Source organism: Taeniopygia guttata, chromosome 4 (assembly GCF_048771995.1).
Source record: "Taeniopygia guttata chromosome 4, bTaeGut7.mat, whole genome shotgun sequence".
Lineage (NCBI taxonomy): Eukaryota > Metazoa > Chordata > Aves > Passeriformes > Estrildidae > Taeniopygia > Taeniopygia guttata.
This window is the reverse complement of record NC_133028.1, coordinates 36,574,540-36,589,975: the sequence shown is the minus strand read 5'-3', so window position 1 is coordinate 36,589,975 and position 15,436 is coordinate 36,574,540. Positions and strand designations below refer to the sequence as shown.

Below are 15,436 nucleotides of genomic sequence, written 5' to 3'. Positions count from 1 at the left end.
AGGACATAGAGAAAACTGGCTAACAAGTAAATCTACAAAGGGAGGGGGAAAAAAGGGGGAAAAAAAAACCCAAGGCCTACATGTTGTGGGTTTTAGCATTTAATTTAAAACATATGTTGATTTCTATTTTTATACCTTGCCATTACAGTCTGTGTTTCTTTTTTTTTTCCAAAAGGTATAAAATCCTAGGAAATAAGGGTAAGTAGGCATTTTCCCTTCTCATTTGTGCACATCTCCATTTAATTTTGCAAGAGATACTGTATCTCCAAAGGAGAGACTGATCATTGCAAAGTACTCTGTGGGACAGCACAGCTAGATTGTCTTTATCTTCTCTGAACTCCAAAAATGATATTATGTAAGTACTCTCATCTTCTAATTTGATCACATGGAAAAAATCCTTTTGGTAGTCAGAATTTGCTTCTCGATACTTTTCCTTGATATCATCTTTAATCAAACATCTAAATTATTCAGTTTCACAAAAATGATTTTTGGAAATAAAGGTGCAGTCCTTAAGCATCTGCAGTCCTTGATATGTTTTGCACGTGTCAGCCATGGTAGCCTGACTATGAGTTTTGAGATTTGTTCAGGTTTTCTGATAGTAGTACTGCACTAAAAAGACGATGCATCTTGAGGCCACCGTGTCCCTTCTAAAACAACAGACAAAATATTTTTGGGAGAATTCTTTGCTTTCAGTTTACTCAGTAACTGAGTCTTGTACTCCCCAGTCCCTTGTTTTCCTTGCTTATTTAAGGCAATAAGAATAGAAAATGTTTTCTCTTGGGGCTTGGAGAGATCAAAAGGAAAGACAGCACTACACTGACTGGATGAGATTGTATAGAATTCACTCAGGCTATTAGGTCTTGTGAGCAGTAGACCCAAAATCTGCAAGCATATGTGAAATTCCTGTTTTTCATGTTTAAACTCCTTGGCCTATTCGGGTAAACTGAGATGCAATAAGTTGACTCAAGAAATGCAAAGAAGACTACATTCAGATGGATTAGCTGGAAAAGCCTGTGCAAACTGTAGTTGATGTTGACAAGTGAACTATTGAGTCTGTGTTTTATTGAATTTTGTTTAGTTAAATAATGTATGAAAGTGACAGAAGGAAATGTATTAAACTTATACATATGGATGTTACAGTCATGCATGAACATTTTGGACATAAAAAGCTACTTAATCATCTTTCTCAGATAATAATGTTTGATGTTTTTCTTAGAAGTACTTTAAATATAAGCAGATAGTATTAATAAAGCAATGGAATGTAATTTTAATGGAAATTTTAGTTAAGTTCATGAATATTCATCTAGGTAACTTCTTCCTCTGGACTAGACATCCATGATTTTCAATGCCAGCATAGCATGACTGTAGTCCTGAGTAGTCAATTAAAACCTTATTATTCATAACAATAGATGAATAAACCAAGACCTCCTACATGGATACAAGTCTATATTGCTCTAAGAGACATTCAATTTCATGTAGACAAAATTGGAAGTTTCTGAACCGTAATTATGCTTTTGGAATGTTTTATAATTGGACAAATAAGGTTGAAAATGCTTTTCCATTTATATTCTGTAGAACAGTGGTGAGCGAGATATGCTGAAAATACATGAAATCAATTTCTCTTGCTTATTTCACATGGCATTTTATGTTCCATTGCACATTTTTAATTAGACTTTGTGAGCATGCGAATGGTACGAGTGACAAAATGTTAAATTTTTAAAAACACATTATTATAGTAATGTTTAAAAACTTAAAAAAAATCTATACTCCTACTATATCATTATCAGTGAGTGAAATGTGGGGGTTTCAGGAAATGGAGGAAAAATACAACATCCACGCATTGTACAAAAATTATAAGGGACTCTACATTTACTTAATCCTTGCTTAAGGGTTTGCAAATTTGCTATGTATTTTATCTCACTGGTGAGGTATTCCTTCACTTAAAGAAGAAAGTTTTGCCATTGGCTTCAGCAGAAGCTGGAATTTTCCCCCATGAAGTGCACAGTATTGTAGATATTTCATTTATTTTCTCAATAGGGTTCTTATTATAAAGGTATTAGAGAATTTTCTCCAGATCTGTACACAAATAAATTTAAGCCCATCAGTAATGAACATCATAATGATATTCTGGGTTCCAGCAACCAAATTCTGCTTTAAGAAGGATTGAGTGAATATACTCAAGTAACAGGAATTTTAAAATGCTGTTAATGTGTTTTGGAATCCATTTCAAACACAGATGGACTCACTTCTCTTTTCAGATTCAGCCCAACTCCCCTTATCTGGCTGAGTGGTCCCGCCTATCAGGAAATTTCCATAGGGATTCACATGAATCCCTGTCTTGTCTGTCATATGGTTTTTATATGAGTGGTGCTACTTAGTGTGAATCTCATTACCAACCAGCTGACACATGAGTAGAAATGTTAAGAAACACTAACATACATGTCAAAACAGGTTTTATTTTAAGATGCATGTAAATTAGTAATACTTTTTAACTGATGACTGTGTCATCTTGAGGCATATTGTTTTACAATTGAAAAGGTTATATTTTGTGTTTCTGCATACATAGCACTCAACAGTCTCCTCTAACAAGCTAATTTGAAAGCTTAGCTAAATACAATTATATTGTCGCTTTCTTGATAATGAACTGTGCTTTGCTGTGGGACAAGTCCTTTCCTTATCCTAGATAGATAATAATGCATGCTTGAACATAAGGAAATGCTTTATAGTGTGGTCAGTAGTCATGGTTCACTTTATCTCACTTTAATTTGAGTGAGGGTTGGAAGGGCTTCTGTATTGATTGTACAGAAAGCTAAAATATAAACAAATTATTAAAAGGAGCATTTGCTAATTAAGTAGTAATGGTCTGAAACCCAGCATCACCTGCCTGAATGGTTGGTTTAGTTTCAAAGTTGCAGATCATGGAGGTGATTTTAAAATTCTGGCAATAAAATAAAGGAAATGTTAGAATATTTGTTGTGCTTTCTCCTTCCTTTCAGTATTTCATTATTAAATTGCTCCTGACAGAAGCAGCTTTTTCATTAGGTTTCTGTGAATATGCCTCCTTTAGGACAGACATTTTCAGTCCTGAAAGTCAGAGAAAAAAATTTAAAATAATTACACGATCTCAGAAAGAGCTTAATACCCCTGCTAATTCTGCATACTATAAAGCATAAAACTGATACTTCACTTTAACTATCTGTTAGTGTTTCTATCGCAACAGCACCTCTAGAGTGTCTGATCAGTGATTTCTCTGGGCTAGACACTGTATCCCATAGTACAATACAACCCTTCCTCCAACAGCTTATAATCTCATGATCTAAGGGCCCACTCTTGCAAAGGATCCCAGTAACCAAATGGAGCACAGAAAAGCCCAAAGAAAAGCCCATAATATCCAAACTCATGGACCTTTGATTCCAGAATTGTAGAAGCAATAAGCAGCAATAGAGAAGAAATATTTCAAGCTCCTTTTGTTAGTTCCTAACAAGGACCCCACTCAGCAGTGCCTAGTGTGCCAAATAGCAGACTGGGTCAGAGCACTTTATGCAATTTCATTATAAGCCCTGCTATTGGGAAATTTATAAGTCTGTGATAAAACTTCACTCAAGGCTGATCAGTGCCAAAGAACATTCCTTTTCCACTCAAAAATAACATGTGGCTACTGTTGATAAATGATAGGGTTGCAAAAGTGGAGACAGAGAGAAATTTGCAAAGGCATAAATTGGGGTTGGACACCCATTCTCTCTTTCTTGGAATAGCAGCCAATAAATTCAAAACAAAGAGAACCAAAAAACTTTTACATAATTCCTGTGTTAAAAAACACACATTTTGATTAAGAGGAGGAAGCAACAATGGAAATTTTCCACCATAATTCCTCCCCCCTCCCACAACAGGAAATTCTGATTCCAACTCTGTATTTTAAAATTATAATTAGATTTTGGATCATGCTCTTTTGGTGATTGAAACTTTAAAAGGACAAGTTCACTAGAGTTTCAAAATTATCTTCTATAACTTCTCCTTCATATAATTTTATACTGCCTATATTGTCGTTTTAACAACTTCCTGCTGTGATAAATTGTAAGGACTATCTGCCCATGATCACCTGTCAGTTATAAAATATTGCAATATACATTTTGAAATTGGACAAATTAATCTTTACGTGATAGACTTTTTCACTGTCTTATTTTCTTACACACCTCTGTAATATTTCTTCTTCTAAATTTGACTACCTTTTAATTAATAAAATTAAATAAGCAGAGTTAGACAAAGGAAATTAAATTTCAAGTTGTCAAAGGACAAAAAGTTTGAGCAATACACATAAAAAGCATGGCAAATCAGAGTTCTTGCACCTCTGTTTTTCAAGGATTTACACTTCTTATTGCACCTCTGTTCTTCAAGGATAATATAAGTTATGAAATATGCTAATTTCTTTCTGGTTTAGAATGAATAGTGAGTATGCACAGTATTTTCAAGTATGTACTGTCTAGGTATGTTTTCTCATTTCCATCAACAACACTCTGATTTCTAGAAAGGTGCAGTTGGTCCTCACTGACTTGGGTATAACAGTCTCCCCATAAGCACTCTGCCTCCTCTCCAAAAACAAGTGAGTCGTGTGCTTTTGCAGCATGTTCTTTACCCAGACACATAAAAAAAAATGGCAGCTACCCATGAGAAAAAAGGAAAAGGTGATGTTTAGGAAAAGGTGTTTCTGACTATAAGTATAAAATGAGCAACTGAGCAATACTTCTGTTAACAATTCTGCTAGTTTTAACTTCCTTTCTTTCTCTGGTGTGTCAACTCTGTGATGGAATGCTGCCTGTGGAAGGCAATTTAGTAAAAAGGAATGAATACAGAATGACTATCACTAGTAAAGTGATAAGTGATAGACAGTTCTTGGAATACAGCTAGAGGACAGGATGTTCTAGCAAATTACCTGCAGCCTTCTGAGTCCTTAGGTTTTGTTGAAACAGACTGACTTATAGAGTACAGAATATCTAACTTCTCCCTCTAAAATTCTCTGACATTCAAAAAGAAAATTCCATAAAATTGCCTCTGGAGAAGACATAAATTTTGTCTAGATAAGTAAAATTTCTTAAAACATCTTGCAGTCAAGCTGCTATCCAGGTCAAACCCGGAATTAAAAACAGCCTTGTACTCCCTATTGCAAATGACAGAGTTTAGTACAGAATTCCTAATTAATTTTAGGAAGGAACAAAGGGCCTCTTAGAAATGTGATGTTATCTTATCTCATTTAGAATTGTGTTATCTCACTGTTCTCAGATATATGTTGCTATACATAAGAAATAAAGGAGGAATAAAATTTTTCATTTTTCCTATACTTGTTGTTCATAATTTCATACCTGCATTTATAGGTATTAAAAAGTATTATGTGTGCTATGTGTAGAAAGGTTTTGTTGTGATGTGGAAAATCTGCTTTTCATCGTAGTAAATGGTGGCAGGAATTTTTTCTCCCATATGTGATATGGCACTGAGATATTAGGAGTATGATTTTGCAGGAGAATAACAGTTTTAAATATATTGCATGTTTAAAATCCCAACTGAACATAATATAACTTTACTAGCTCATTTCTCCTGAGGCATCAACACCATTTATCACCAGTACTTCCATCTGGCATGTCTGAACTATCATGATCAGCATTTTATGGGGAAATGAAAGCATTCAATATGGTCTCTCTTCTCTAATGCTCTTAGGTCAGATACCATACTGCTGCAGGGAGCAAAGATGTATTTTTATCACACACTTGAGAGACATCCGTTTGACATACTTTATATTTTCCTAGGCCAAGACCAGCCAAGTTTTTTCTTATTTGCACTGACCTGGCATGGGGTCATTTGCTATAATAAAAAATATGAAATAAGTTTTGAGGGTTTTTTATACTGCTATGTCAAAGATTTGGTACATGCAGGCAAATATTTGGGGGTTTAAACCCAATCACTGTAAAATTTTTTGCAAATCTTAGAAAGGCAATGGAATCTCTTGCCCAAATATTTTGTCCCCAAGAAAATGCTTCATGTGGCTTTCTTAGCTGAGGTCTTTCAGAAGAGGTGGTAGTTGCTCTTATTTTCTCATGGAGGATTAATGGAATGTAGACCAATATCTTAATTAAGTGCTTCTTGTAGCTTGGGTTTAAAACTTGAACACCATTGAGTAAAAAAATGTGGCTGTTCCTTTTCACACCACAAATTCATGAATCTCTGTTGATTTCTAAGCCTCAGTAAAACATCATGTGAAAGCAGTGTTAGCACAAATATGTTTTATCATCAGATCCTTCCCAGCCATTTGTGATCATTTTAAGATGGAGAAGGAATTATGGAATAAAATTTTAGTCTATAACTCTTTACAGATCACAGCACAATCCTTAAATTATTTAGAACTTCCCCTAATAATATATACCTACTTACATAATTTCAAACTCCATTTTTCAGTGCAACATTAAAATAAAGACATTATTTTTATTAACATTATATAAGCCATTAAAAAATACAGGCAAATTTAATGTAACACGATGTGGTGTAGCTTGCTTGGAGGTTTTGGATAAATTTTGTTCTGAGTATTCCCTTTTATTGCCTCATGTTTTTTGTTGGTTGGAAATTATTACATTAAGGCAAAGAATCTTCCAAAAATTGTAATTTATATGGTCACCCTCATCTCTCAAATTTCTCTTTTACTCTTTTTTAGTATCACTACTGAACCAAGTCCTGTCATCATCTTCTGCAAAATGGTTAATCAGGTGTATCTTGCACAGGATTGTGGCTGTATTTCTTTTATGCATGTAAGCACTTAATATGTCAACTAAAAGCAGCTCTTCTTTATATAAATCCAGGTCCATGTTATGTTAATGAATAGCTAATACCAAGTTGGGGCCTGAACTCAAACACCAACTCCATAATTGCACGATAATCTACCAGAAAATCCACATGTATATACATGGACAACCGGTGATTTTTCTAAATTCCTTGTCTCTACTGTGAAACCTGATTTAAGCATTGTATTTGAGGGGTTTGAGCAGAGGAAGAACCTCTCTCATCCAGGTTAACATTTGTGAGCCACAGGAAAACCATTCCAAATCTACAAGTTCTCTGGTGCAAGGGACCTCTCAGCTGTATTCCAGTCCTCTGGGTGGTGGCACATGAGTGACTCCACTCCTGCCTTATGATATTGTTGGGAGAAAGGAATCCCAAAGTATGACTCCATTGGCAGTGGGAGCATCCAAGGGACCAGGAGGTTGAAATAAACCACTACACATCCCACCTATCTGGTGCGAATGGTTTTGATGGTGTCCAAGTTTGACATTTCACTTCCATGTAGTTCAGGGGTTGTATCACTAAGGTCAAATTCTTCACGTTTCTTCTTGTAAAGGCTGGTCACTTAGATCAGAAATCCAGTTAGGGAAACTTCCTTTTGAAAGGCAAAGTTGGGAGACAGCTTTGAAAAATCTCATGTGTCAATCAGTGTTGTGTTCCATAGCACACAGATGACATGCCAACCTTGGGGAGAAAATTACAATTGTGAAGAACTAAAATCTGTTTAGAACTCTAAATTCAGCTGTGTTCATTCAGCTAGTTCTCTAATACAGATATTTAGTTTATTTTTACATAACAGGTAATTCCAGAAGAGAGGCAAAACTGAAAGACCCTACTCTTATTATGACTTCTGTTAATAGAATGAAAATTGCTTCTTATATATTAGCATTATAATACCAAATACAAATATATTTACATTATCACAACTATTCTGCATGATTTTTAATCTGCACAATCTGTTAATACTGAAAGAGCTGAATAACTTACTGCCTAGTCATTAATACTTCCAAATAGCTTTTCACATTCTCTGGAAACATACATTTCAGTATCTGTTGAAGGAATTAAAATTAGCACACCTTTGGAGAAATAAACCTAGCTGACTAGGATAGCAAAAAGTCCTGAAGGAATGATTCTCCACAGGTTTGCAAAATACTGTTGGAACCTTCTAGAAAATAACTAATCACCAATTTTCTCTAGCTTCACACATGCTTTTATACTCTTCTCAAGGGATAAATATGTTTATACCCTCTAAAGGGAAGGAGAAATTACTTGACTTAACTATATTTGTTTTTTTAAAATCTCAGACTTAGAGTCCTTTGAGCTGTCAAAACAAAAATGAAAATTCTAAAACTCAGAAATCAGAGTTCCTAAATTTCTAGCATTCCATACAAAAACAGGTGCCTGTGCAACAGCCAGGGGCATATCTGTCAAAGGTCCTGAAAGACTTTAAGCATTCAATCAAAAGCAGACACTTATTATAATTTTAAAAAACCTATAAGTCATCACAAATATTTCCCATTTGACAAGAAAATACTAGTGTGATATTGTATATGAAACAGTAATTAATCAATAGAATAATTATCATTTATATACTTGTTTCCCCCAGTCATTTTATGTGACTTATATACGGTAATGATTTTGCTGTGAATGATTGTTTTGAGCGAGCATCTCCCTGAAGGCTTTCAAAGTTTTATTTGCGATGTCTGTATCACCTTCAAAGTATACTTAATGAATTTTCATTTTCTTTTGTTTGTTTGGGGTTTTTTAGAACTAATAAGTAATATGATGAGAAAAACTATAGAAATTACCACAGAAGAGCATGCATATTTAAGTGAAAAGTGCTTGTATGTTAAAATCTGTTGTTTAATCTGAGTTCATCTGCCACTTGCATAATATACAAGATATTAGACACTGATGCCCATTTCTGTAAATCCCCTGCCTTCAGGCAGGACTGAAATGCCAGTTGATGATTGGCGCATATTGCAGCTTTTGACCGGATGGAAATTGAATGTGTCTATAAATCTACCTATAAGGAATTCAATAGAGATTACACCAGCAGTTAACTTAAAGACAATTATTAATCCAAAATCCAAATGCCTATCCAATTATATGCCTTTCCACAGGAGATTCAACAAGAGCTTAATTTTCACTATTTTACGGTATCTAACCAATGCCCTTCTACTGCAGAAAATGTGCACAAACAAGATGAGACAAGCTAAGCGAACTTCTCAAAATCTAGGACATGGCACTCACTTTCCATGTGTGCACTGTGCTTCATGTAAGCCCAAATGAAATCCATTATGTCATTACTGTTCAATGAGACTAGAGAAAGCAGAAGCATTAGCATCACTGAACTGTCAAAAAGCAGACCTTGTGAGTGTTGAAGGACAGAAGGAAAATTTTGCACAGGATGGCTAGTTTTGCCAAGTAGAGACACACTTGAGATGTGGGCCAAAACTATTTCTGGCACCACATCTTAAAGGACATCTTCTGCAGCATGTTCAAGGCTCAGCATTTCCAAGGTTTTTATAATGTTTTAGAGCAGTAATGGTGGAGAGATTGTACAGCTGAGGAACCACCTCTGAATCAAGTGAAATCAGGATTGTGCCCACCACTTCACCTCAAAAGTAATTTTTTTTTTTTTTTAATACAGACAGTATCAGTTAAGTGATACTAGAGTTTATAATTCTCTGTTTTAAAGCATCCTGTGGCAATTAACATACAGCACTATCAAAGTGTCAGTAACAAAATGTCACTGTGTACCTGCACTTCAAGATCTTTCTATTGGGCTTCTGACTGTTGTCAGTGAAACTAATAGTTTATAATTAAAATGTATTTAATAAAACAAATCAAAACACAGGATTGTTCGTAAAAGCAAAGTTCTTCTTAATTAATGCATTGGAACAGTTCCCACAGCAAGGTGCCATAACTCTCTCCATTACCATGAACATACCTTGGTATTCATTTATTGGAAGAACCTTCAGCTAATAAAGAGTAATTATTTAGAGAGCTTGAACCTAGGTTGTTCTTCAGATGTTTTCCCTGTGAAATGAGAATGTTATTTTTTTGCTTTCTTTGTTTACCTCATGTAAAATACAAGTAAAACATATATACAGTGAAATTATATGGTTCTATCTTTTCTGACTAAACACTTGTCACACAAATGACCTTACTTCAAGAAATGTGAAATACTTTTCTTGCAAAGCAAAGTCAATATCTGCAAAAAGTGTTGGAAAAGAATTTTCCAAAATAATCTGAGTTTCTGTGTAAATAATGATAATGTTAGCAAACCATTGTGAAATTTAGAATGTATCAGGCACAGCATTACCAGCTGGTCGAGGAAGGTGATTGTCTTGCTGAGCTCTGTGCTTGAGCATCCTCACCTTGAGTCCTGTGCGCCACAATATAAGAAAGACATAAAGCTGTTAACGGGAGTTCAGAGGGGACAGTAAGGATGGTGAAAGGTGAAGTTGTATAAGGAGAAGCTGAGGTCACTTGGTCTGTTCAGCTAGCAGAAGAGATTGACGGGAGACCTCACTGCAGTCTGCAACTTCTTGTGAGGGGAAGAGGATGGGCAGGCACTGAGCTTTTTTCTGTGGTGACCAGTGACAAGACCCAAGGAAATGGTCTCATGCTGAATCAGGGGAGGTTCAGTTTGGATACCAAGAAAAAGTTTTTCACCCAGAGGGTGTTTGGGCACTGGAACCCCCAGGGAAGTGGTGTCAGATAAAGCCTGACAGAGTTCAAGTGCTTGGAAAATGCTCTCAGGAACATAGTGTAATTCTTGAGGTTACCCTGTGCAGGACCAGGAGTTGGACTCAATGATCCTTGAGAATCCCTTCCAACTCAGCATAGTCTGTGATTCTATGATTGATGATGACAATGCTGCTTTAGTGAAAAGTAAGTAAATGGTTCAATACTATTTATGTAGTCTCTATAAGAAATTGAAACTCTGATTGTGAAAGTCAGTTCTTAAAGTAGTGACCAACACAGACCAGCTTTTGTAGTTTCATTCACCTGCTTTCTCTTCTTGCAAACTTCTCCATTTCAGATAACATTTCCCATATTTGCTGCAGTTAATGTGTCTTCTGAGGTTGGATATGTATTCGACTATTCCCATCTACTTCATAAAGCCTATGATTAAGGCTATATCTCACTTTATAATGCATTAATCCTTTGAAAGAATTTTGAACCTCTACTAATCAGTAAATGTAGCAAAAATATTTGGTACATTACCTTTACACAGAGAAAAGAATGTCAGATATGACAACTTGGCCCAATTTAATTTCACCTTTTATAAAATCTTTTATAAAATGCTATCCCTTGATTGCTTCCACTTATTTCTGCTCTCATGTGACTCCTTTTCTGTCCGTCTTAGTCTTTCTTTTTTGCTGAAATATTTGGTGTTCGAAATCTTTTGGATTAACAACTGCTGCCCTACATCTTGCTGTATGAATACTTACCATGGAGACAGATTAGTGCATATTTGCAATATTAATAGACAATGATGCAATTACAATGCTGGGACTTTTTGGCATAATTTATGTAAGATAATTATTTTTCTAATGTACTTAACAAACTGTTATTTAATTGATAGGTCTCAGACACTTTACTTCCAAATCTGTATGTTATCCATATCTTCAATGAGGAATACAAACTGACAAACAAGGTCATGAAGTTAGATAGATAAAAACTGTAAAGTAAAACAGCAGGTAATACCTTGCTCTTTCTTTAACTAAGTAGGAATCCAGAGAGTAATAGAAGTGTGAAAATCCATGGATTTAATTATTCCTGGAACTGCTAAACAGTCTTAAAGATGAGCCATAGATTTTGTCCTGGAAAAGGTATGATCATGAAAACGAGAAATAAACTAGACATAAACCTAGAAAAGTTGACATAAATTTTAAACAGCTAAGTGAAAGTAATACTCTTAAAGGCTAACATGGAAGGATAATTATTCATGTTGCTCAGTTCATCATTTAATATGTTTGTGTGGGGAAGTTAGAGTGCAAATAGATTTGCATCTTTTAAATAATGACCGCAGATTTACACCTTATCTATCCAGTAGCTGAAACAATGTTATTTTTGTTTTATACAGGTCTATATCTATGACCTTGCTTAGACTTGTTGAATACAAAACTGAGAATCTTATAGCCTTAGCGTCAAAGATTTAAAATATGAAAAAGAGCTCTGTAGAAATCCATGCTGTTTTACAGAGGCACTGGAACTACTTTACTGAAATGAAGAAGGTAAATCATGAGTCCTTAGCATGACATGGAGACAGCAGTATTAAAATACTAAGAAAGTAACTTGAGTGAAAGAAGATAATAGGGAAAAGAACTCATTAGGGATAAAATTAAAGAAATAGGGAAGAAAGAGCCCCATACTACAGCATATCTTCCGTATGCACAGGTCAAGAGTATTCTACTTAAAAGAAACCAAGTGGGTTTTGATGCACTCTATGTACTTAATATTTTTAAGTCTCATAAAAGAGACCAAGTATAAACATACACTGCAAAAGAAGTACTGCACTGCACATATAAGTGCAATTTTTTTTATATCAAAAATTTTAATCATATTAATAATGTGTTGAGACCTTGAAATTTCTTTCCTAGTTCTGGCTGCATAAGTAAAACTCAGAATCTAGAACATTGATTAAGTGATTTGTAGACAAGCATGGTTGTTCTACAGTCACAACCTAACAGTGAAAAAATACTCAAAGTAGTAAAAGAATGATTGGACAAAGTTGTATCATCTGAGTGAGTTGAATTTGACATTGATAATTTACAGGGCAAGAGCAACTAAACATGTGATTAAATGCTCACAAAAATTTTTATGGCAAACTGGGAATTTCAATGCCTGTAGTAGATGCTGGTGTTAGAAGAACAGGGAAGAAACCAACATGTTGAATTGCAAGTCACTGAGTTAGAAGACTGGGAAGAAGAGAGTGGATAAATTACCAAAAAAGTAAACTATTGTTTTATAGTGGGGGATTTTAATACGCAGTTTTTATTTCTCCTCCCTATTTCAGAAAAGGTCAAAGTTTCTGAACATGCCTTTTAAGACAGCTAAGCCCCTCACCCTCACTCCCTGAAAGTGATTTTGCATCTCTTGACAGTAGTACGTATGAGTGACAGACAGCACCATGAATTTCAGAGGTTAAATGGCATTAATAAATTCATTCAGTGGGTAGATTACAAATATTTTGAATTGCACAACAGAGTTCTGTAATTTTTTTTTTCTTTGCCCAAAAAGAGTGACATGAAATTAAAACTCACATGCTCAACAAATGCCCTAAATGCCTTAATTCCATTTAAACCTCATATTTTATGCTGGTTAGATTTTTTCCTAGTACCTTGGTTTGTATAGGGAAAGTGACCTTGAAGCCAGAGAAACTCATGGATAGTTTGGAGGGTATGGGTCAAACCGATCATCAGTTAACAGGTACATTTCTTACAAGTGTGTTGGATCCAAACTGATATTCTACTCAGAGACAAATACCATAATATATGAGATACAAGACCTTACTAAACCATAATAAAAGAAAAAAAAAAAAAAACATAAGATAGAGGTCTTCAATAGCAGTAAAGCATTCATCTCTCTGGCGGTAAGTAATCAAATTTCTTTAAGGGTATTCCTTCCTACATTCCTGCCCCCTGTAAGATGTAGGTACTGAGAATTTAAAGTAGAACTTTCTTCTATGCAGATCCCAGTGAGCTTTTCTGCTCTGCAGTTCAGCAAAGAGCCAGACTCATCCAGGCTTGTAGAAACTCAGGCAAACTCCTAAGTTAGTATGACTTCTACTCCTTGAATTCTCAAGAAGACAGGTGAATGAGTTAATTCATGCAGTCTGCTAAGAGATTTAGGTTTTGACAGAGTGCATTTACACACAGCTGTGGTGTCTCATCAAAGCCAGCCCCTGCTCTCCGTGCTGCATAAACCAATCTGCTATAACTTCACTCAATTCCCCCATCATCTTTCTCCTCCTTTTTACCTGATATGGAGGAGTGTGATGTGTTAATTACGTAATTAACACATCTTTGTAATTAACCTGGCTTTCTCTTTATCCTGACTATCCACACCATAAAAAATGATGTCAGGTGGATCAATTTACAGCAATCTTAGCTGTTTACAAGTATCTAGGTAGCTTGAAACAAATGGTATGTTAAAGGGTGTCAATAGGGAAAAAGACATTTTATTAGCACCTACTGAAGTAGAAAAATTGCATTTTCATTAGGATAACATCTAGATTGTACTCTCAAGTGTACAAGAAACGCTAAGGAGCATTTGCTGAAAAAAATAAAATTGGGAAGCATTCCCACTAGTAGAGAAAATGAAAAGATTAGTCTGAAGCACTTGTCTGCTGTAAGGGCACAGGTTTGGGGAAGACATTTACTGACAGCAAGATCTGGTGAGGCATTAGTAATTCTCTCCTGCTTGGAACATGTTGCTATGTGTAGGTGAGTCTCCTGGGGGTAAAGGTGATTAGGAGCAAGCAGGTTTCAAGATTTGACTATTTGGTTTATTCTACTCAAGTTAGATAGATATTATCATGAAGGGATTTTATTTTTTAATTTGTATGGTTGCGAATACAACAAACTTTAAAAAAACTAGGGCTAAATCAAAAAAGAGAGTTATGTATTGTTAGAAAGTAATGCTAGTGCCTTGCTTTTAAGTCATTGATCTCCTAAGCGGAAACAAAAACCCGTGAGGAACTTTTCAGTATAGAGATATATATTATATTCATTCTGTCTCTAGAGCATATCTGTCAGACCTACCTACCAGAGTAGGCTCAAAGTTTTAATTTTCTCTACTTTGGAACTCTGATGTGGAAAATTTTGTTGACAGTTCTCCTTTAAAAAGAAACATTAAAGACAGGGAAAGGGGGAGGGATGAACCAAACAACCCAGTAATTGCAATTCTGTGATATCAATTGTATCTGATTACTGTGAGAAGTCTAGTGTGTTGTATTTTACATCTCCTACCCAGTTAATGTTTCATGAAAATATATAAATAATCTTGGCACCCAGAGTTTCCCTTCACAGGTAAGTTTTTTTTTATCTTTTTCTACCACAGTTGTACATATTCTTTTTTTGTTCTTTTTTTAGATGCTCTAACAATTGAGTTGCTACATGAAGGTTCTTGATAATATTTTTCCATGCAATATTTAGAAGAATTAAAGGCCTCTAGTATGTCTTTATGGGTAGCTTTATTCTGAAGGCATTCTATGAAAATTTTCAAGTGGTAAGAATCACAGAGACAGGGGAAAAAAATAAACTATTTTTAATATGGTATTAGGTTTAGGAGGGAGGTTGTATGGTCTGTCTGCTCAACAGTGTCAGGACTGAGGTTTTTGTGGAAATAAACTGAAGAAAAACTTTCAGCTCCTGAGAACTGTTTGGGATAAAGAAGTGGAGGCAGCAATGATGGTTTGAAGTGTTCTAAGTGTGCTGAGGTAGATAAACAGGGACTTCTAGAACTACACATTTTGACTTAAGTCTCCATCTTCTGTCTAAGTTGCACATCAGATCCTGAAGTCTTATTTTAAATCAGCCTACTAAAGCTTAGGTAGGAGAGGTATAAATCCAAAATACCAATAATTCTGTATTGCTTG

At 35.2% G+C, this 15,436-nt stretch overlaps 1 long non-coding RNA gene across 11 annotated transcripts in view; it reads left to right on the top strand.

Moving 5' to 3' along the window:
- The window catches only part of LOC115494983 (uncharacterized), a 127,239-nt gene that overhangs the window by 64,338 nt on the left and 47,465 nt on the right, over positions 1 to 15,436 (top strand). For 10 of the 11 annotated variants that reach the window (XR_012055636.1, XR_012055634.1, XR_012055630.1 and 7 more), the window contains one exon: positions 176 to 14,867. This is a non-coding gene — a long non-coding RNA (uncharacterized lncRNA). The remainder of the gene's footprint in view (positions 1 to 175; positions 14,868 to 15,436) is intronic. The other variant, XR_012055629.1, reaches the window with a different exon arrangement.